We start from the raw sequence: 23,344 nt of genomic DNA on the forward strand, positions 1-23,344 counted from the left end.
TCTTCCAAAAATAGGGTTCAAATCATTATATTCAAAGATCAACCCTTGTGTTGATCATATTTTCCAAAAGTGGTTTTTCAAACCATCACATTTAAAGATCAACCCTTGTGTTGGTCTTATCTTCCAAAAATAGGTTTCAAATCATTATATTCAAAGATCAACCCTTGTGTTGATCATATTTTTCAAAAGTGTTTTTTCAAACCATCACATTTAAAGATCAACCCTTGTGTTGGTCTTATCTTCCAAAATGGGTTTCAAATCATTCAAAGATCAACCTTTGTGTTGATTTCAAATCATTATATTCAAAAGATCAACCCTTGTATTGATCTTATTATCAGTTTCAAACTATTATTTTCAGAAATCAAATCTATTGTTGATCTTCTTTTCCAAAAATTAGATTTCAAGCCATTACCTTCAAAAATTGACCCTCATGATGATCTCTCATGTTTGATTTGAAGGATCAGATCTCGCGCTGATCATTCTTCTTGCGGTTGATTTTCTTCCCAAAAAAATGATTTCTCACTTATCTTTTAAATAAACATTTTCCTTTCATATTGAAGATCCCACATACAGGCAGGGTCAGAAAAACTCCTTTTTCTCAAAACTTATAAATTTTCAGTTAATTTGGATATCTTTATCAATTTCATTCATTTTATTCATATTTTTATCAAGTTTACATCAATTTTATCAAGTTTTATCAATTTTTCCTCAATTCTATTAAAGTTTTATCAAACATTTACCCTTTCAGGTTAAGGGATAAACCTGACCCTCGTTGTCCGAGGTGTTCCCATTCAGGATAAGGGATAATCCTGAAACCCCTCGTAGGAGCAATAATGCTACCTATGAGAATTCTTTTGCAAACACAAGTTTTATCAATCTTTATTTGATTTTCTAAATTTATATCAATTTCTCTTCATTAAATTCTCCTTAAAATTCTATTCTTTTTCCATTCAGGATAAGGGATAATCCTGAAACCCCTCGTAGGAGCAATAACGCTACCTATGAGGATTCTTTTGTATATACAAGTTTCGTCAACCTTTATTGATTTTCTAAATTTATATCAATTTCTCTGCATTTAAATCTCCTTAAATTCTATTCTTTTCCCCTTTCATGTTAAGGGGCAAACCTGAACCTCGATATTCGAGGTATTCTTTTTTTCAGGATAAAGGATAATCCTGAGATCACTCATAGGAGCAACAATGCTACTTGTGAGAATTCTTTTGCCAAATAAATTTTCATCAATTTTTCTCTAAATCAAAATTCTATCTCCTTCTATCTTCTAAAAATTATTCTTTCTCTTCCCCGTTCAGGATAAGGGGTTAATACTGAAAATTAGACAGCATACCTGGTTCATCTAAATCATAAATCATAAATCATAAATCATAAATCATAAATCATAAATCATAAATCATAAATCATAAATCATAAATCATAAATCATAAATCATAAATCATAAATCATAAATCATAAATCATAAATCATAAATCATAAATCATAAATCATAGATTATAAATCATAAATCTTGTCATATCCCTTCTAAATTCAAGTCTCAAGTTATCTCTTCATAAAATTTTATTTTCCCTTTAGGATAAGGGATAATCCTGAAAACCCCGACAATCATTTCTGCTTTGATCTCTAAATGTCTTAAGAATGTCGGTCTCCTTCCCGACTCTCAGCTGGAAAACCCAGTCCTCGCACAGGGTTACCTTTCAAAATCTTCAAATCTAAAGATCAAGTTCATTTCACAAAACTCAGTCCTCGTACTGTTTGTCTCTCAGAAAGTCTCAATCTTAGATTAAATCATTAAATCAAAGGTCGTTAAATGAAATGTCCCAGCTACTTCGCTGGTCGTTAAATGAAATGTCCCAGCTACTTCGCTGGTGGTTAAATGAAATGTCCCAGCTACTTCGCTGGTCGTTAAATGAAATGTCCCAGCTACTTTGATGGTCGTTAAATGAAATGTCCCAGCTACTTCGCTGGTCGTTAAATGAAATATCCCAGCTACTTCGCTGGTCGTTAAATGAAATGTCCCAGCTACTTCGCTGGTCATTAAATGAAATGTCCCAGCTACTTCGTTGGTCGTTAAATGAAATGTCCCAGCTACTTCGTTGGTCGTTAAATGAAATGTCCCAGCTACTTCGTTGGTCGTTAAATGAAATGTCCCAGCTACTTCGTTGGTCGTTAAATAAAATGTCCCAGCTACTTCGCTGGTCATTAAATGAAATGTCCCAGCTACTTCGCTGGTTGCTAAATGAAATGTCCCAGCTACTTCGCTGGTCGTTAAATGAAATGTCCCAGCTACTTCGCTGGTGGTTAAATGAAATGTCCCAGCTACTTCGCTGGTCGTTAAATGAAATGTCCCAGCTACTTCGCTGGTCGTTAAATGAAATGTCCCAGCTACTTCGCTGGTCGTTAAATGAAATGTCCCAGCTACTTCGCTGGTCGTTAAATGAAATGTTCCAGCTACTTTGCTGATCGTTAAATGAAAGGTCCCAGTTTTCACTAGTCGTTAAATGAAAGGTCCCAGCTACTTCGCTGGTCGTTAAATGAAAGGTCCCTGTTTTTACTGGTCATTAAATAAAAGGTTCTAGCTCCTTCATTGGTCTTTAAATAAAAGGTCCCAATTTTACTGGTCAGAATGTCCAAAATCATAGATTCAACTCAAGGTCTCATCAAAATCTATATTGAGTGTTATTTCACAAAGAATTCGTAAAAACTTTGCCAATTTGCTAAAAATATTTGTTGATTCCAATATTCTTACTGCACAAAAGAATTGCCTCAGATTATCTCTAGTATTCTTTCCAAAAAGATGAAACTTTTTGCGAAAAAAGGTAAAATTCAAATATTTTCCTGTTGATCAACCAAAAGGATGAAAGAAATATCCTCGGTATGATTAGATAAAAAAATATTCAATGATGTTGAAACGCCGGAAGCGAATTGATATTGATCATGGCTATGGCGTATGTTTAAAGACGGATTCCTGGCAATTAGGCAGTGGAAATATTCTGAGCGATAAAGGAATCCACTAAATCCATGTCTTCTCATTTTAAGCTGCAATCAAATATCTGCAAAAGAGATCTCTCAATTGTCGTCAAGATGAAGACGAATATGCGAGCAGACCCCCGGGGCTAAAGAAGATTTGGATCATCTCCGAGATGAAGGAGTTTGTGAAGGATCCTTCAAGGGAAAGTTCAGATCACCGTCGAGATGAAGGCGAATGTGATGAACCTACCGACAAACCCTAAAAGATATTTGATTTCTGCTATCGTCTAAAGACCTTTTGAGCCTATATCATCAATATAATGCTTGAGATAAAAGAAGGATTGAAACATCTCCAAGATGAAGGAGTTTGTGACGTACCCTTCCCCGAAAAAAGAGAGAAAAGTCAGGACATCTCCAAAATGACATCTCCAAAATTAAGGATGATGTAAGAGCCCGAGAAAGCCCAAATGACTCAAAAAGAGTGCAAAAAGATCATCATGGGAAAACACCCAGATATCAAACTGCCAAAATTGCCAGAAAGTCATTTTTCTCATGCAAAATTCTTTTATCAATATCTTTTCATTACTTGCTTTTATTAAACTAAAAATATTTATTCTCTTCTCATATCAAGGAAATGGATAGCTTCCTTGAAGAAAGTCATCAGCGCTAAAATTTTGAATTTGACTCTTAAAACCGAGAAGTTAACCTCGTTGGAAGGAATACTCTAGGTAAAAGAGGGAATGTCTTCTTCACATACGTACACATTTTAAAGCATTGTGAGTCAACTATAAATTTATCTTATTGGCAAAATTTTCTAGATATTCCAAGAATGAAATAAATATTCAATATCCATTTTGATGCAGCCTAGCGTTGTTTATATCTTCCAGAAGAGTTGCCTCCTTCAGGAGAAGTATCTCTTCCTGTCCCATCACGGTTTTGAGAATTCCGCATGTTTGTTCCCACTCAGGTTAAGGGTCAAAACCTGTATTTTCTGCGAGAGGTCATTAAATTCAAAAGCTATTTCAGTCTCAGCCATGAGACACCCAAGATCATCTCTTTTTCAAAGCTTTAGGGAACCCCATTTACTCCTTTCGCGAACTCCGAATGTCCCATCATGGTTTTTTCACTCGAGGATTCCATTTGGTCGTCCTCTTCAGGTTAAGGGTTAAGCCTGAACCTCACCCCTCGAGGTATCTTCCTTTTCAGGTTTGGTTAAAACCTGAGTCTCGTTTTGACAAGGTTCCTTGTATCAACAAGGTGTTTCTCCAGTCCCATCATGGTTCTTCCCATCGAGGAATCCATGCTTTGTATATCCATCCAGGACAGGATCCCACTTGAGTTTTATCTCATGAGGCATTTCCCAAAAATGTCCCATCGAGGTCCATTCATATTCCCTTCCCCATCCAAATTATCTTGATATATCTTTGTCCCATCCAGGTTAAGGGCTAAACCTGAGTCGTTTCAAAAAGCTGATCTCGCCTCGCCCACGAGACTTGATCTAAATTCTTATCTTTTCACCATTTCGAGATTTTCATCCAAAGTCCCATCACGATTTCCTCATTTATATTCAGTCATATCATTTTCGAGGATTTCGTCTCCCCCAAGCCATTCAAGATCGGGTTTTAAGCCTAAAAGCCATGTTTTCAGAATAAATTCTTCCACACCCAGCTCAGATCTGCTGACTGACACATTTTTCAAAATTTGGAATGTTTCTTTGCCACTAAACTCGGCTTTCAACCGGCTTAGTAGCAAAGAGGGGCATTTGTGAACACCCCAAAATTTTTAAAATGTTGTAAATATTCCTTTTTACCCCTGACCTCATTTTTCGAGCAATTGAGTCACTTTTAAATCTAAATTCTAGTTCATTTCTCAAGTTTTACTGAAATTAAATTCATTTTATATGTCTGACTTGATTTCGTATCTAGATCTATTGTCCAAATCCAAATCTGAGTCTCGTTGTCCAACTTTTAAATTACAATTACAGAAAATACCCAAAATAGTTTTTAAATAGCTCGGACAGTCCATCCGACATCCGTTTGGATCCAACGTTTTGTATTTCTCGATTCAAGTGTCAAAACTCGAGCATTTTCTCAAAACCTAGATCTAAACCCATTCTTCTGAAGAAATTTCTCCAAAATAACCCTGACTTTTCAGAAGAACTCTTTTTTTGTAAAAATTTTAAAATTTTGTAAAAAGTAGTCAAATTCCTTAGTTTTTAGAATTTTGTCTTCAAAAAAATATTAAAATTTCAAGAAAAGAACAAAAAAATAAGAAAATCGAAAAAAGAAAAATCCAAAAATTCAGAAAATATGCAGTTAAACTCTTTTGAAAATTGTTTAGAAACCTTTTTTTTGAGAACTTTCTCTCTTAAAGCCATCTTTTCAGAAAATCCTTAAAAGAGAACCACTTTTCAAAGTTTTTAAATGTTTTTTTGGACCTCCCTTGTAAAAAGTGTAACGGCCTCCTGTTATAAAACAAGAGGCGCAGGGGGTCTTCAGCCCATCCACGATTCACCTCTCTGAAAGTGCAGTAGGATCGAGGCAACAAGCACTAGAGGGGGGGTTAATAGTGCTTTTAAAAATCGTCAGCGGAATATTGACGGATTTTGCAATTTGAAAAGCAAACACACAAAGAACACAAAATTTATCCTGGTTCGGTCTTTCCCGACCTACATTTAGTCCCCAAGCAAAACCCGCTTGAGATTTCCACTATGAACCTTGTGTAACTATAAGATCATACAGACCAAATCCGATCCCACTTTCAGTAACACACCTATTGAAAGCAAACAACTTTTTTAAACCAAGGAGTCCTTCCTTTTACAGAAAATAAGTAACAACTTACAATACAACCTATGAGCCTTTCTTTTGAATGCAAATGAGATGCAATTGGATTTTGAGGTTGTTGGAATACTCTACTCACGAATTCACTATCTCTCAAAGGAATTTGAGTGAAAAACTGAAGTGAAAAATATCACGTGAGTGAGAAAATGAATATGAGTAAAAAGCAAAGAGTAATTGATTCAAATTGATTAAATTGAAGTGCTTTTGAGTGTAAAATGCACTCATATTTATAGTTGAAAGTTTCGATACGTTGAGGGTATGAAAGGGTGTCAAAACAGTCCATTTTGAACGATCAAAACGTTTGAAAAATGAAAAGACACGACTTTTTGATGTTTCAGGAAAAACGACAAAATTAGTCGACTGGAACAGTAGTTAGTTATTAGTAGACTGACAGTTATCGTCGGTCGACTGATCTGTTTATCGAGCCGTTTGAAAATCTGAACTTTTGAAACTTAGTCGACTAAAGATAAAATTAGTCGACTGATAATATCATCAGTAGACTGAAAAACCTTTCAGTCGACTGCTGCTAAAATCTTCTGAAAAACATACATTATGTTTGGTCGACTGATAAACACATTAGTCGACTGCTGCTAAAATTTTCAGAAAACACATGTTCTGTCCAGTCGACTGCTGCTAATTTTCCAGAAAACAGAAATTCTGTCCAGTCGACTGATAAAACCTTCGGTCGACTAATTTGACAAAAATGACTTTTTAGAAAATATGGCGCGAAAAGATTAGTCGACTGGTGAGTCTATTGGTCGACTAATAAACACAAAAATTTAAGAAAAGAGTTTTCTAAAAAGTTTTTCATGAAGGGTTCTTTTAGAAAAGTTTTTCTAAAGACTTTTTAGGTAAAATGCAATCTAAATATGAACTCTAAGTAAGGCTCTTACAAGAATCTAAGACTTTTAATGAATTTAACATTTGCACAATAGTCTTCAAAGATTCTTTATCGAATTCTTCAATGTCTTCATTGCCTTAGCTGAAATGCAGTTAATTTCACTTGCTCATCATCAAAACCTTGTACTTGAAGTATCATGTATGACTTCAGTGTCGTAACAATCTCCCACTTTTTGATGATGACAAACTTAATCAAAGATGAAGCATTTAGATGCATAAATGGAAATTTTACTCCCCCTATCAATATGCTGCAAAACATTAAAAGTTAGCACATTTAAAGCACATATATTACATATTGATAGGTTTGCATTTCCATCATTACTTCATGCACTTTCATAAATAAAATTTGAAATTTTCAGTGCTTTCACATGATATAATTTCCATGTCATAATGCAATATGCAATTCTTATCTTTTTCTCTTAATTTCGCATTTCTTATTGCAAAAATGCTATCTTTTTCTCCTAATTTCGCATTTCTCATTGCAAAATGCTAGCTTTTTCTCCCCCTTTGTCATAATAAAAAAGAGTAAGGGCAGAAATAGCATAAGCAAAATGTAAATACAAGTTTAAAATATTACAACCCATAAAGTATTAAAGTTCAGTAAAGACAGAAAATAAAGATCAGAAAAGTGAGTGGAGCAAGTCCTTGATTGCAGTAACATCTTTCTGAATCGAAGAAAGTTGTTGAGTCACATCTTCACGAAAAGTGCGTTGATGCAGTTCCAAAGCTTCCAGTCGCTGCAAAACTTCATCATTGTCTTGACTTATAGAAAATTTCTTTCTTTTTGCTTGAGATGAAGGGGTCGCAGAAGATGGTGAGGGTTCAGAAATTGATGGTTCAGTAGGATCAGATGGTTCAGTTTAATCAACATTTAAAGGAGGCAGATATTTGATTTTCATCCTTTTAAAAATAGTTTGATCCAAGAACTCCTTTTGCTCAATATATTTTTCATTAGTTAAGGGAACTTTGAAATGTCTGAAAATACGAGTTAGAAGACATCCATAAGGAAGAAATGGTTTTTGTTTCCACAAATTTGTAAAATACACATTGGCCCAATTTATAGAAATATTTCCAAATAAAACATAAAGAGTCATAGATAGATCTGTGGAATAGTAATCAAAAGAACCAGTTTTAGGTAGAACATTGTGGGCAAGGATTCGTCCAGCAATGCGTGCACGAGTGTTAAGATTAGTATTTTTGAAAGGAGGGCAGTGAGGTGCACCTGGAAGAAAAATTTATTCAAAAATTCTCTCATCATTCAATTCAACTGTAAGACCCGCAATTTTTCAGAAAATATCTGAATAAAATTCATGAGGCATTTACCGGTAAAAATAGCATTTCTTCTCAGAATGCAAAACGAATCAATTCCTGCGAGCCAGTTATACTTAGGATATTCGTCGAATCACGAATATATGCTCAAACACTCTGGAAGCCATAACTTCCTACCTGAATGAAATCAAAGGATTCCTGCGAGCCAACTTTCTTAGTTACGTCAATACGAAGGGAATGGCGTACTCAGAATTTTTCGGAAAAAAATCGCCGGAAACCCGAAATTCTTGCGGGACCCACGGAAATATTGGTGGGACCCACAGAAATATTCCTCAGAAAATATCTGGTGGGACCCAAAAAAATATCCCATGGAATATCCAAGTGGGCCCCTGTAAACACCCCAAATTTTCCTCATCCATTCTCAAACAACCCTCCTCGTGCAGTGCCAACCCTGTTAGGACAATGTAGGAGTCAAACCTCGAGTCAGTTTTAGAAAATCACCATTTTACCCATTTTCATTAGGAAAATTACCATTTTACCCTTAGGTCATCCCGAACCCTAGTCAGTCGGAGTCAACCAAGCTCACTGGTCAGTTCAGAACATTTAGAATATCAATCATTCCAAGCTCATCTGAGCTCACAGTGAGAAGACCATTTTCATTTCTAACCATTCCTGCCAAAATGGGATCATTTCTTCGGGAATGAGCTTATTTCTCACTCAAATCCAAGCAAATTGCCTCTGAGTCAGTCATTCATAGTCAGTCATATTCCTCAGAGTCTAACTTGAGCTCACCAGGAGTTCAAGTGCTCCAATTTCAGTTCAAAACCATTTCTAAGTGTTCAGGAGCCCATTTTAGTCCATTTCAGCTCTTTCAGCTGAAATTGAGCCGAGTTCAGTCAGTTGAGTTAGTGTTTGAGACTTGATTTTAGTTCATCTCAGTATTACTGACCTTTGTTTTAGCTCAAACCCAGTTCAGGTTCGTAATTCACTTCATTCCAATGACCATTCCATACCATTTCTCTAAAAATGGCAGCTTTTCTTGAAAATTCAGTTGGAAAGGTCAGTTGAGTCAGTGTCCGTTGAGTTCATTTGAGTTCTGAAACTCTAAAACCCAGCTCAATCCAGTTCATTTCAGTTGAATCCAGCTCAAACCCTAATTTTCAGTGTTACTCTAGCTTGGCAGAGCTTGAAAATCATTTCTTCAACCATTTTTGCAAATTTTGTCAATTTTAACACTTTTTGAACTGGTACAAGTGTCAATCGGGGTCTAACATCCAAAATTCTTCATTCAGGGTTAGCATTTCGCATAGCATTTCATGTCATTTCTCATCATTTCATATCATTTCTCAGCATTTCATAACATTTCATCATATTTCATTTCATTTTCGAAGTCCAGAACTCCAGCTTTATAAATTTCAATCCAGATTGAGTTTTAAAAGTTTTCAGAAATCAATTTCAAACCTCGGGTTTCCAAAATTGACATTTTCACCCCGGGAGTCTAATATTGGAAATATTTTCTCAAGAAAAATAATCTGAATTTCTTTCAAAATCAAATTTTCAAGTTTTACACTAGATTTGCTTCGCAATGAGCTATTGAACTTCAAAATCTGAGCTCGTTTCAAAAACTGCCAAAAATAGCTCATTTTGTCTAAAAATAGATTTGGAAGCATTTTCTCAACAAAAACAATTTGGATTTCTTTCAAAATTACATTTTTAAATTCTACATTGGATTTGCTTCGCAACGAGGTATTGAACTTCAAAATCCGAGCTCGTTTCAAAAACTGCCAAAAATAGCTCGTTTCATCTAGAAATTTTCTGAAAAGACTATTTTACCCCTTTAATCGTCAAAATGAATTTCAAAAGTGGAATTTGGACCCGCTCTGAGATGGCCCATCCATTTGCATTTTCCGTTTTAATTTATAAAAAAAGAAAAAAAAAATTTACCTTTTTCTTTATTTTTTTGTTTGTTTTATTTTTATTTTTTTTTTTTATTTTCCTAAGGTGGGACCCACAAGGGGGTCGACCACCCTAGCCCTCAATCCAGCCCATTTCCTTTCTTTCTTCCTCCATTTTCTTTTTTATTTTTATTTTTATTTTTATTTTTATTTTTATTTTTATTTTTATTTTTTTACTTTCCTTTTTTTCTTTTCTTTCTTTCTTCTTTCTTTTTCTTTCTTTCTTTCTTTCCTCCTTTCTTTCCTCTCCCAGCCACTCACGTATACCCTATCCAGCCCCTCTCTTCCTCTTTCCCTCTCCTTTTCCTCCCTTTCTTTCCTTTTCTTTCTCCCCTCTTCTTTCCTTTTCCTTTTCCTTCTTCCCTTCCTTACTCCTTTCTTCCTCCAAAGCCATACGGCTGTAGCCTTGGGCATTACACAGCCTTCTTCATTAATCAATGGTAACTTAGGGAAAGATATCATCTTTCCTAAGTTACCAATCAAAAACAAAAGGAAAAAAAGAACGGCTGGCCTCCCAAGCTCAATTGACGTCTCTCTCTTTCTCTTTCTCTCTCTCTCTCTCTCTCTCCCTTGAGCTCTCTCCTTCTCTCTTGGCTGTTGCAGCCACAACAGCCATCCTCCTTGTAGCAGCTCCTCACCATTGCTGCAACATCCACAGCAGCTTCTCCACCTCTCTTTCCTTGACAGCACTACCTACACTTGATGCAACCCATCTTTCACCACAGCACAGCAGCTTCATCTTCAAGTTCCAGCAAGCTCCTCCCTAATCAAGGCAGCAGCAACATACTATCATCATTAGCTCCAACTTCCATCGTTGCAGCACCTTCAAACTTCAAGCTCTCCACAGCAGCAGCCTTCTCCAGCCACCTGTGTCAACCACACTTTGACAGCAACACAACCACCTTCACCAGCCGGACCTCCTTCCTCTAGCCATTCCTCCCAGCCGGTTCAGCCACCTTAAAGCCCAGCTCCCCCTTTGCTTCAGCCACATCAAGAGGCTCCTTGATCACCCTTTGCTACCATCCTCTCCTCCATAGCAGCATCAACTACTCTAGCCGGCAGCCACCAAGTGGCAGCTCCACCACCTTTGCAGCAAGGCGCCACCACCAGCCGGACCTCCATCCAGCTACAATCCTCATTCACCACAGCCCAGCAACAGCCCCTGGGCGATCAGAATCTTCTCCCACTCCAGGTCTCCATTGCTCCAGCTTGCTACCTTCAGCCCCTCGTTTCAAGCCCCAACGCTCTTCCAAACTCCCACGCAGCCTCTTCAAGTCCAACTACCAATCCAAGCGAGCGCAAGGAACATTCAAGAAGAAGACTTAGCTTTTATTTTTTTATTTCAATTCAATTTTACCTTAAATGTAATAATTTGGAATAAGAGTTACTTTTCTGCTTAGAATAGGGTTGCATTGCATATAGTTTAATTTATGCAAATTTCAATATGTGATGTATGATTCATGCACATTATTTCAAATTCACTATGGTTTACACAAATGGCACGTGCACAAGCTCTTATGGAGTTTATAAACTCGGTGGGATTCGTATTTATGGCCATAGTCAGAATACGAAGAAAACCAAGATTTATGATCTTCATATTAGCCACATTCAGCCTACACACTTAGGCTAACTTCAAAAATGCACTGCATTTTTCAAAAGTTCAAAAGAATTTCTCAATTCCTCAATGAAATTCCCTTTTCAAATTCATATTCATTCATTCATATTATTCAAATTGCATAGTTTTCAAATTCATTTTCCAATTTCAATTTCAAAAAAAATTCAGTTTACTCAAGAATTTCCAAGTCTTTCTCAGGATCTGATTTTCTCAAAATCCTAAGTTTTTAAATGACATTTCAAAGCATTTCCCAAGTTCAAATCAAGATTTTCCTATGTTTTCAAATTCTCAAATTTCAAAATCCCAAGTTTTCAGAAATCGATTTTCTCATATTTTCCAGTTTTCCTGAGAATTCATTTTCCATTTCAAAAGTCATTTTCCAATGAATTTCTTAGATTTTCTCAGAATTCTCAAATCCATTTTCTCAGAAAAACAATTCCAAATTTCAAAATCGATTTTCCAAAGTTCAAGTTTTCCTGAGAAATCACTTTCCAATGCAAATTTCTGATTTTCAATGAACTTCAATGATTTTCCCAGGAATCCCAATTTCAAGTACTTTTCCAATCATTTTTCCAGCATATTTCAATTTTCCAAAGCAAACATCATGTTTCTCAAACTTGCATTATTTTCAAAATTTCATAGCACAAGCCTGATTCTTTGTGCATTCTAGGAAAAATAGAGCATAATTTAGATATTTGAGTCGAGTTAAAGCACATAATTGGTCCTTGGTTTAATTACCCCTGGTAAAGGCGCCAGGAACGGTTGAACCTCGTACCGACAGGCGGATCCCATTCCACGGAATTTTCCCGCAAATTTTCAAAACGGAGGCGAGTAAATTTTCAAAATCAATTTCAAAACTTTGGTCGAGTTTGACTCGCGAAATTCGTTTCTCTCTCGCAAGGGAGGGGAAAATTTTTGCGATGATAACAGGTTTGGTGACCGTGATGGGACCTGTCTTCGCCTGATCAATTATGTGCTTTAACTTAGTTCAATTATCAAAATTATGTTCTATGGAATGTCAGCTTTAATTTCTGATATCATGTGAACCTAGGAGCCTAGACTTGAACCCAGCTGACATGGATTGCATGTAGACTAGGCATGGTTGGGTAGGACCATATTGAGGAGAATTATGCATGCTCACTTAGACTTAGGTCTGAAATACAACACTCCTTAATCTAGGACTTGTATGAAAACAATGTTTGCTTCTTCAAAAGTTTTCAAAATTCTATCTCTTTAGGATTTAGAGCCCTCTGTTTGTCTGCATGTGATCATATTTCAAAAACCACCCCACCTATGTCTACCCGGTCTTCACGTTGCTGGGCTCTCTTCTAGAACCATAGTTCGGGACAGAGCCTCACAACTGGGCCACTTATTTGGGCTAACGCCCCCCTGCCCCGTACCAAGGGCCATAGTCCAATGTATATCGGCAGGCGCTCAAGGATGTTGGGAAAACACAAGCCTAGACCCGGAGATGAGTTTTATGCCACGTACATCGAGCCTCGGCTCGAGTATATCGGCATAGCATGATTGGACACAGTTGATCTGAGCCTAGAGTCAGGACTAGGGTCCTAAAGCTTTTTCAAAATCAATGCATTTAGAGTTGGCATCTTAGGGATTGCTGTATGTGCATAATTGTTTGTAATTGAATGTATGATATTCATTTTCGCCTTATTTTCTCATATTTTTTTCAATTTTTCCAAAATACTGAACAATTTTTCAAAATACCTCATTTTTCATCTTTTATGAAATATCTCCTTTTTCTCAAAAACCCTGAACAATTTTTCCAAATTATCCACCTTTTCTTCAAAACTCCAGGAGATTTTCCATTCTTTCGTTCCTCTGGACTTCGAATTTCCAACTTTCATTTTATCTTGCCTGCAATTTTCAAATTTCTTGTATTTTTCCAAAGTCTAATTCCAGTCTTCTTGTCTTTCAGTCCAATGGCATCCAGTCATCTCGATTCTGTTTTTCCTGAGGGTCACATCTCCTATGAGGTGCGACAAAGTCTTCCTGAGCATCGATCTCTTAGCACCGGACCCTTCTTCCCCCGGTGGTACTATGTCTGGTTCAAAAACTTCTCTTGTATGTTTCCGGACCACTTGAGCGATTGCGGGTTGGAATTGGCATCTGCAGTGAGAAAGCTGACAATCAACGACAATCTGATTCATGCACTGGCAGAGCGGTGGAATCTGCGCACTTGCACATTCTGGTTCCCGTGGGGTGAGATGACACTATTGATGGATGAATTTTCAGAGATTATGGGACTGCCTGAGCCAGTCGGTCAGCCTGGAGATCCATTAGAGCAGCAATTTCTGATCAATGTCAAGGGTCTGGACCCCAAAGATGTCGTAGCTTGCATGACAGGGGGCAAGTCTTGACCACTGATTGAAGAAAATGAGAATGAGTAAGTGAGCCTGATCGAGATCTATCAACAGTATGAGGCATTTGCAGAAGTCAGCTCATTATCTAGAACAACTCGAGAAAGAAATCAGCATGCGATGGTTCTGTGCACTGAAGGGCTCACCCTCTTCCCAAATATACATATGTGTATGGCAAGCAGTTCAAGCTACTTGGCCCATTTTCCTGTACCTACTACTATCCAGAGTGATGCGTCAGGCAATTTTCTCAGAGACAGAAGCGCGTAGAAGCTCGGCTACTATCAGGGGTTATGCCAGAATTTGACCTTGCATCAGCGCAGTGATCCGAAACATATCATTCTGCCAAATATGGCTGGGATTCTTTCATCATTCCCACTCTTTTCTCCAATCCTTGTGTCTCTGCTGATCATAAAGAGTGGTGGCAAATTGTTTGTCCGCCCCCTCTTTCTCAAGTTTATTATTAATACAAGCATGTTTTCCCTTCAATGAATAAAAATCTTTTAAATTCTTCATTCTTGGTTTGACGACCTCGCCTAGGTGACAAGGCATATTTGCAGTTGTTCGTTCTTCTTGCAAAGAATGACAACATAATTGTCGTGACTCCAGCGGCGACCCAATCCCTAGTAATGGGATGTTCTTCCAATTGTCTACCAAATTCTCATCAAATATTTTTTCTATATTCATTTCTATCTTGAATCTTCATCATCGAAATTTAATCATCCATTCTGTAGAGAGCATCAGTATTCCCAAGTGGTTCAGATCAAATCAAGCAAGAAGACACCACTGTATCAGGGCATCAGTGATTTTAGAAGCAGACAAGAAGAAATGGATTCTCCAAGATCTGCCAGAAGACAGAGTCTGAATGATAGAGATGACATTGATCCTGCTACATATCAGATGTTCAAGAAAATGATGATTAGGATGATGTCTGAGCAAGCTAAAGACAGTTTCAGAAAGGCTCCCATCAAGGAGAAGACATATGTCTCCTTCTCTCAGAATATCACTGGTAAGAGCAACGAGCGATTCAGTGCATGTCTGCCCGATATTTTATTCTCGTCGATGTCCTCTATCATCATGGATTCAGTTCTGAATATTCCAAATGCCTAGACGAAGAAGAAGCCAAAGAAGTTGTGCAAGAAACACATGAAGGCATTTGTGGTGGTCACGTTGGCTACCAAACTCTTGTCAAACAAATCATCCGAGCAGGATATTACTGGAGAACTATGCAACAAGATTGCTATCGTTTTGTGAAGAAGTGCGTTCAATGTCAGATGCATGCACCTTCCATTCATGCGCCAGCAACATATTTACAATCTGTCGTTTCGCCATGGCCATTTTCTATGTGGGCTTTTGATGTTGTAGGCCCCATTACTCCTCCTGCTTCAAACAGCTACAAATATTTTCTTGCCGCAACAAAATATTTCACTAAATGGGTCGAAGCTATCACTTTGCATATAATAGAAGGTCGACACATGGTCTTATTCATCCACAAGAATATTGTTGTTTCGGCATACCGCACGATATCGTGTCAGACAATGAGAGTCATTTCAAGAATAAGAGAATGAGGACATTTGACTTAAAGTTCAGAATTCAGCATCGTTTCTCCGCTTCTTATTATCCTCAAAGGAATGGTCAGGCAGAGGCCACCAATAAGATTCTGATTCGAATCCTGGAGCGAACCTTGGAAACAGGCCATAATTGGCATGAGAAGATCCATGATGCATTATGGGCATACAGAACCACCATTTGTACTCCAACTAATGCTACTCCGTCAGAACTTGTCTACGGAACTGAAGTAGTACTGCCTCTACATGTTCAGAAACTTGCCTTGAAGTTCGCATCACTGCTGGAGTTATCGCTTGATCAATATCAACAACAGCGGCTGGTACAACTTGATTTGCTCAATGAAAGAAGACTCAGAGCAGTAGAGCATGCTCAATCATATCGTCAGAGGATAGCCAGGCAATATGCAAAATTTGTCATTCAAAGGAAATTCTGAGTCAATGATCTAGTGATCAGATCAACGACCTATCTCAAGCACCGCCCGGGTGGCAAATGGTCATCGAATTGGGAAGGGCCCTATATTGTCGAGGAAGCATTACCTCACAATTCATATCTGCTCATCAATGCCGATGGTGTAGAATTATCAGACCCCATCAATGCTCAACATTTGAAAATTTTCTATACTTAAATCCTCTATTCCATCATTTGTAATTCCTTAATATATTTTCTTCAATATTGGTCAAATTCTTCTTTCCGAGTTACACTGGGGCATTATTTTGAAAATTTGTCTTCAAAACATTCTGTATGCAGGCAGGATCAAACAAATCTCTCATTTTGCATACATGTGCATTCATTTACATCATTTTGCATACATTTGCATTCATTTACATTTACATGCATTCATTTGCATCCATTTACATTCATTTGCATCAAATTCATTTCCCCTTTAGGTTAAGGGATAAACCTGAACTTCCCCTTCAGGTTAAGGGATAAACCTGAGTTACCCCTTCAGGATAAGGGATAAACCTGAGTTTCCCCTTCAGGTTAAGGGATAAACCTGAACTACCCATTCAGGATAATGGATAAATCCTGAGACCCCGACAGTTGTGTAAGTCATCGTGAGGATGAAGATTGAAAATCTCTCATCAGAATCGTGTAAGTCATCGTGAGGATGAAGATTGAAAATCTCTCATCAGAATCAGTTGGGTAAATTTTAAAAAATCCAGTATTCGTGCTGGTAAAATTTTCAAAAAACCAGTGTTTGTGCTGATAAAATTTTCTAAATCTAGTGTTCGTGCTGGTAAAATTTCAAAATCGAATGTTCGTGCTGGTAAGATTTTCAAAAACCAGTGTTCGTGCTAGTAAAATTTTCTAAATCCAGTGTTTGTGCTGGTAAATCTTCAAAATCCAGTGTTTGTGCTGGTAATTCTTCCAAAAACAGTATTCGTACTGATCCATTTTCAAAATCCAGTACTTATACTGGTTCATTTCCAAAATCCAGTATTCACGCTGGTACATCTTTCAAAATCCAATTGTTATTGGTCGGACTTTCAAAATCCAATTTTTATTGGTCAAACTTTCAAAATCTGGTTTACCGGTTAATGTTTTCAAACCTAATCCACGCTAGTCTAGTTTTTCTTCAGGATTCGAGTTCCGACTCGAATTTCCTTTCCTTCTAACCGGTCTAGTTTTCCTTTGGGATTCGAGTTCCGACTTGAATTTTCTTTCCTTCTAATTAGTCTAGTTTTCCTTTGGGATTCGAGTTCCGACTCGAATTTCCTTTTCTTCTGACCAGTATAGTTTTCCTTCAGGATTCGAGTTCCGACTCGAATTTTCTTTCCTTCCGATGGATCTAGTTTTCCTTCGAAGATTCGAGTTCCGACCCAAGTTTTCTTTTCCTAAAATTGGTCTAGAAGATTAGAGTTCCGATTCGAATTTTCTTCCAAATTCCAATTACCAGTTTCGGCCCTTGGGCCATCCAATTTCCAATTTTGGCTTTCGGGCCATCCAATTACCAATTTCGGCCCTTAGGCCACCCAATTTCCAAGATTCCAATTTCGACCTTCAGATTAATCAATTTTCAATCTTGATCTTCGGGTCAATCAATTTCCCAATTTCCAATTTTCAAATTCCAAATTTCTAATTTCGACTTTTGAGTCAACCAATTTCAATTTCGGCCTTTGGGTCAATTAATTCCAATTTCGACCTTCGGGTCAATCACTTTTCAATTTCCAAAATTCCAAATTTCTAAATTCAAATATCAAATTTCAAAATTTCAAAATTTCAAAATTTCAAAATTTCAAAATTTCAAAATTTCAAAATTTCAAAATTTCCAAATTCCAATTTTGACCTTTTGGTCATTCAATACCAATTTTAGTCATTTCCTCTTGCGAGAGACTCTTTTTATAGGGAGAGTTCAAGGGAGCTCATTCTTTTCGCATGCTATCCTTTGTTCACCTAGCCCCTTTTCAGGGAGAGTTTGAAGGGACTCGTGTTTATGTGAACTGTTTGCAAAAAAAAAAATCCAATTTCATACAAGGAACCCTTAGTTCAGGGAGAGCTTCGACGGAAGTTCTCTTTCCTTGTGACCATAATTTCATACTAGGCCATTTCATCATGAAGGACCCTCTTTTTGGGGAGAGTGTGATGGACTCGTTCCTTCATGACCAATTCACCGACCTCACCATTACCGGGCCCCTTTCTATAAGAGAAGCCTAATGTTAGGAAGTTTTGACGAAAGCTTAATTTCTCTTCGAAAGTTCATTTTGCAAACACCTCCTCTTTAGGGAAGAGAGGAGTAATTTTTATTCCCAAATTCTGAATCTTCTCCTTTGGGGAAAGGAGAAGAAAATTTCTGTCATGGATGCGTTGCGTTGTGCTTCAGATGCTCGCTCTCACCAAGGGATTTCAAGAAAATTTTGCCAATTTGCCATTAAATATTTGTTGATTTCAAAATTTTTATTGCACAAAAACATTACCTCAGAATACCTTCAATATTATTTTCGAAAGGTCAAAGCTTTTGTGAAAAAGGATTCAAAATTCAAATTCTTTCTATTGGCCAACCAAAAGGATGAAGAATAAATCCTCGATATGGCCAGCAAAGGAAATTCAATGTTGTTGCAAAGCCATGAGTGATTGATATTGATCGCAGTCAATGGCACATTTTTAAAGATCATTCTTGGAAAATAAAGCAGTCGAAATATCCTGGGTGATACAGAAAAATCCATTCAATCCCTATATCTCCTCAATCACCTAAAGCTGCAATTAAATATCTGCAAAAGGGATCTCTCAACTGTCGTCAAGATGAAGGCGAATTAGGCGAGTAGACCCCCGGGGCCAAAGAAGATTTGGATCATCTCCAAGATGAAGGAGTTTGTGACGGATCCTTCCAGGGAAAGTTCAAAGCACCGTCAAGATGAAGGCGACTGTGATGAGCCTCCCGACAAACCCTAAAGGATATTTAATTTCTGCTATCATCAAGAGACTTCCAACCAAAGAGCCAATAACCGTCAATATAATCCCTGAGAGAAAAGAAGGATCGAAACATCTCCAAGATGAAGGAGTTTGTGACGTAACCTTCCCAAAAAAAAAAAAAGAGAGAAAAGTCAGGACATCTCCAAAATGAAGGATGATGTAATAAAATCCCCAAAAACCTAAGAGAGCTCTAATTCTGCCAAAAAAGAAAAAAAAAATGGGCAGAAAGATCATCATGAGGAAAGAATCCCAGGATATCAGACTGCCAAATTTGCCAAAGAATCTTCTTTAATTTTGTGAAATTCTATTATCAATATTCTTTCACCAATTGCTCTCACAATATCAAGAATACTCTCTTTTCTGCTCATATCAAGGAAATTGATAGCTTCCTTGAAAAAAAAAGCCAATTGCAAGCAATTTGAATTCGAATCTTGATTCTATAGAGTTAAGCCCAGTCGGAGGTAATACTTCAGGTAGAAAAGAGGAAAGATTTTCATACCAATATACATCAATTTCAAGCATTTTGAATCAACAAACAATTTTTACCATTTTGGCAATATGTTCTTACTATCTTGACATGAAGTGAAAAGCTCGATGTCCATCTTGACACATCCTGATATCACCTTTTACCTCCTTGAGAGAGTAACCTTTATCATCTTTCGCGTTGTTGAAAGATTAGCCTTTTCTGTGAAAGGATCGCCTTTGTTATCTTTCGCGTTGTTGAAAGAATTCATCTTTTGCGTTGTCAAAAGAATCGCCTTACTCCTTTGGATCGCCTTGTCATCTTTCGCGTTGTTGAAAGAATCGCCTTGTTCCTTTGGATCGCCTTTTCCCATCTTTCGCGTTGTCGAAAGAATTCATCTTTTGCGTTGTCAAAAGAATCGCCTTGTTCCTTTGGATCGCCTTTTCCCATCTTTCGCGTTGTCGAAAGAATTCATCTTTTGCGTTGTCAAAAGAATCGCCTTACTCCTTTGGATCGCCTTGTCATCTTTCGCGTTGTTGAAAGAATCGCCTTGTTCTTTTGGATCGCCTTTTCCCATCTTTCGCGTTGTCGAAAGAATTCATCTTTTGCGTTGTCAAAAGAATCGCCTTACTCCTTTGGATCCCCTTATCATCTTTCGCGTTGTTGAAAGAATCGCCTTGCTCCTTTGGATCGCCTTTTTCCATCTTTCGCGTTGTCGAAAGAATTCATCTTTTGCGTTGTCAAAAGAATCGCCTTACTCCTTTGGATTGCCTTGTCATCTTTTGCGTTGTTGAAAGAATCGCCTTGCTCCTCTGGATCGCCTTGTCATCTTTCGCGTTGTCGAAAGAATTCATCTTTTGCGTTGTCAAAAGGATCGCCTTGCTCCTCTGGATCGCCTTGTCATCTTTCGCGTTGTTGAAAGAATCGCCTTGTTCCATTGGATCGCCTTGTTATCTTTCGCGTTGTCGAAAGAATTCATCTTTCGTGTTGTTGAAAGAGTCACCTTATTCCTCTTCAAGAAAATTGTCTTATTCACCATCCAACTTACCATTTTCATTTTCTTCCCAATCAGGATAAGGGTACAAACCTGAGCCTCCTTTGATGAGGTATTTCATTTTCTGCCCAATCAGGATAAGGGTATAAACCTGAGCCTCCTTTGATGAGGTATTTCATTTTCTTCCCAATCAAGATAAGGGTACAAACCTGAGCCTCCTTTGATGAGGTATTTCATTTTCTGCCCAATCAGGATAAGGGTATAAACCTGAGCCTCCTTTGATGAGGTATTTCATTTTCTGCCCAATCAGGATAAGGGTACAAACCTGAGCCTCCTTTGATGAGGTATTTCATTTTCCGCCCAATCAGGATAAGGGTACAAACCTGAGCCTCCTTTGATGAGGTATTTCATTTTCTGCCCAATCAGGATAAGGGTATAAACCTGAGCCTCCTTTGATGAGGTATTTCATTTTCTGCCCAATCAGGATAAGGGTACAAACCTGAGCCTCCTTTGATGAGGTATTTCATTTTCCGCCCAATCAGGATAAGGGTACAAACCTGAGCCTCCTTTGATGAGGTATTTCATTTTCCGCCCAATCAGGATAAGGGTACAAACCTGAGCCTCCTTTGATGAGGTATTTCATTTTTCGCCCAATCAGGATAAGGGTACAAACCTGAGCCTCCTTTGATGAGGTATTTCATTTTCCCCCCAATCAGGATAAGGGTACAAACCTGAGCCTTCTTTGATGAGGTATTTCATTTTCCGCCCAATCAGGATAAGGGTACAAACCTGAGCCTTCTTTGATGAGGTATTTCATTTTTCGCCCAATCAGGATAAGGGTACAAACCTGAGCCTCCTTTGATGAGGTATTTCATTTTCCGCCCAATCAGGATAAGGGTACAAACCTGAGCCTCCTTTGATGAGGTATTTCATTTTCCGCCCAATCAGGATAAGGGTACAAACCTGAGCCTCCTTTGATGAGGTATTTCATTTCCCGGTCAGGTTAAGGGTACAAACCTGAGCCTCATTTTAATGAGGTATTTCATTTCCCGGTCAGGTTAAGGGTATAAACCTGAGCCTCATTCTGATGAGGTATTTCATTTCGCTGTCAGGTTAAGGGTACAAACCTGAGCCTCATTCTGATGAGGTATTTCATTCCCCGGTCAGGTTAAGGGTCAAACCTGAGCTTCGTTTCTACACGAGGAATTTTCCGTCCCATCCAGGTTAAGGGCAAAACCTGAATCTCACTTCTTTTGAGGTAAAATTTTTCTTCTTTATTCTCCATTGCATATCTACCATTTTCATCAGGGCTAATATTTTCATATCCAGTCAGATCCTTCTAACTGGGGCATTTTTATAGCCCAAATTTGGTGTGTTTTTCTTTGCCACTAAGCTCGTCTTCAAGCCGGCTTAGTAGCAAAGAGGGGCATCTGTAAACACCCCAAATTTTCCTCATCCATTCTCAAACAACCCTCCTCGTGCAGTGCCAACCCTGTTAGGACAATGTAGGAGTCAAACCTCGAGTCAGTTTTAGAAAATCACCATTTTACCCATTTTCATTAGGAAAATTACCATTTTACCCTTAGGTCATCCCGAACCCTAGTCAGTCGGAGTCAACCAAGCTCACTGGTCAGTTCAGAACATTTAGAATATCAATCATTCCAAGCTCATCTGAGCTCACAGTGAGAAGACCATTTTCATTTCTAACCATTCCTGCCAAAATGGGATCATTTCTTCGGGAATGAGCTTATTTCTCACTCAAATCCAAGCAAATTGCCTCTGAGTCAGTCATTCATAGTCAGTCATATTCCTCAGAGTCTAACTTGAGCTCACCAGGAGTTCAAGTGCTCCAATTTCAGTTCAAAACCATTTCTAAGTGTTCAGGAGCCCATTTTAGTCCATTTCAGCTCTTTCAGCTGAAATTGAGCCGAGTTCAGTCAGTTGAGTTAGTGTTTGAGACTTGATTTTAGTTCATCTCAGTATTACTGACCTTTGTTTTAGCTCAAACCCAGTTCAGGTTCGTAATTCACTTCATTCCAATGACCATTCCATACCATTTCTCTAAAAATGGCAGCTTTTCTTGAAAATTCAGTTGGAAAGGTCAGTTGAGTCAGTGTCCGTTGAGTTCATTTGAGTTCTGAAACTCTAAAACCCAGCTCAATCCAGTTCATTTCAGTTGAATCCAGCTCAAACCCTAATTTTCAGTGTTACTCTAGCTTGGCAGAGCTCGAAAATCATTTCTTCAACCATTTTTGCAAATTTTGTCAATTTTAACACTTTTTGAACTGGTACAAGTGTCAATCGGGGTCTAACATCCAAAATTCTTCATTCAGGGTTAGCATTTCGCATAGCATTTCATGTCATTTCTCATCATTTCATATCATTTCTCAGCATTTCATAACATTTCATCATATTTCATTTCATTTTCGAAGTCCAGAACTCCAGCTTTATAAATTTCAATCCAGATTGAGTTTTAAAAGTTTTCAGAAATCAATTTCAAACCTCGGGTTTCCAAAATTGACATTTTCACCCCGGGAGTCTAATATTGGAAATATTTTCTCAAGAAAAATAATCTGAATTTCTTTCAAAATCAAATTTTCAAGTTTTACACTAGATTTGCTTCGCAATGAGCTATTGAACTTCAAAATCTGAGCTCGTTTCAAAAACTGCCAAAAATAGCTCATTTTGTCTAAAAATAGATTTGGAAGCATTTTATCAACAAAAACAATTTGGATTTCTTTCAAAATTACATTTTTAAATTCTACATTGGATTTGCTTCGCAACGAGGTATTGAACTTCAAAATCCGAGCTCGTTTCAAAAACTGCCAAAAATAGCTCGTTTCATCTAGAAATTTTCTGAAAAGACTATTTTACCCCTTTAATCGTCAAAATGAATTTCAAAAGTGGAATTTGGACCCGCTCTGAGATGGCCCATCCATTTTCATTTTTTGTTTTAATTTATAAAAAAAAT

Source organism: Nuphar pumila, chromosome 16 (genome assembly GCF_984573655.1).
Source record: "Nuphar pumila chromosome 16, dmNupPumi1.hap1.1, whole genome shotgun sequence".
NCBI classification, from domain to species: Eukaryota; Viridiplantae; Streptophyta; class Magnoliopsida; order Nymphaeales; family Nymphaeaceae; genus Nuphar; species Nuphar pumila.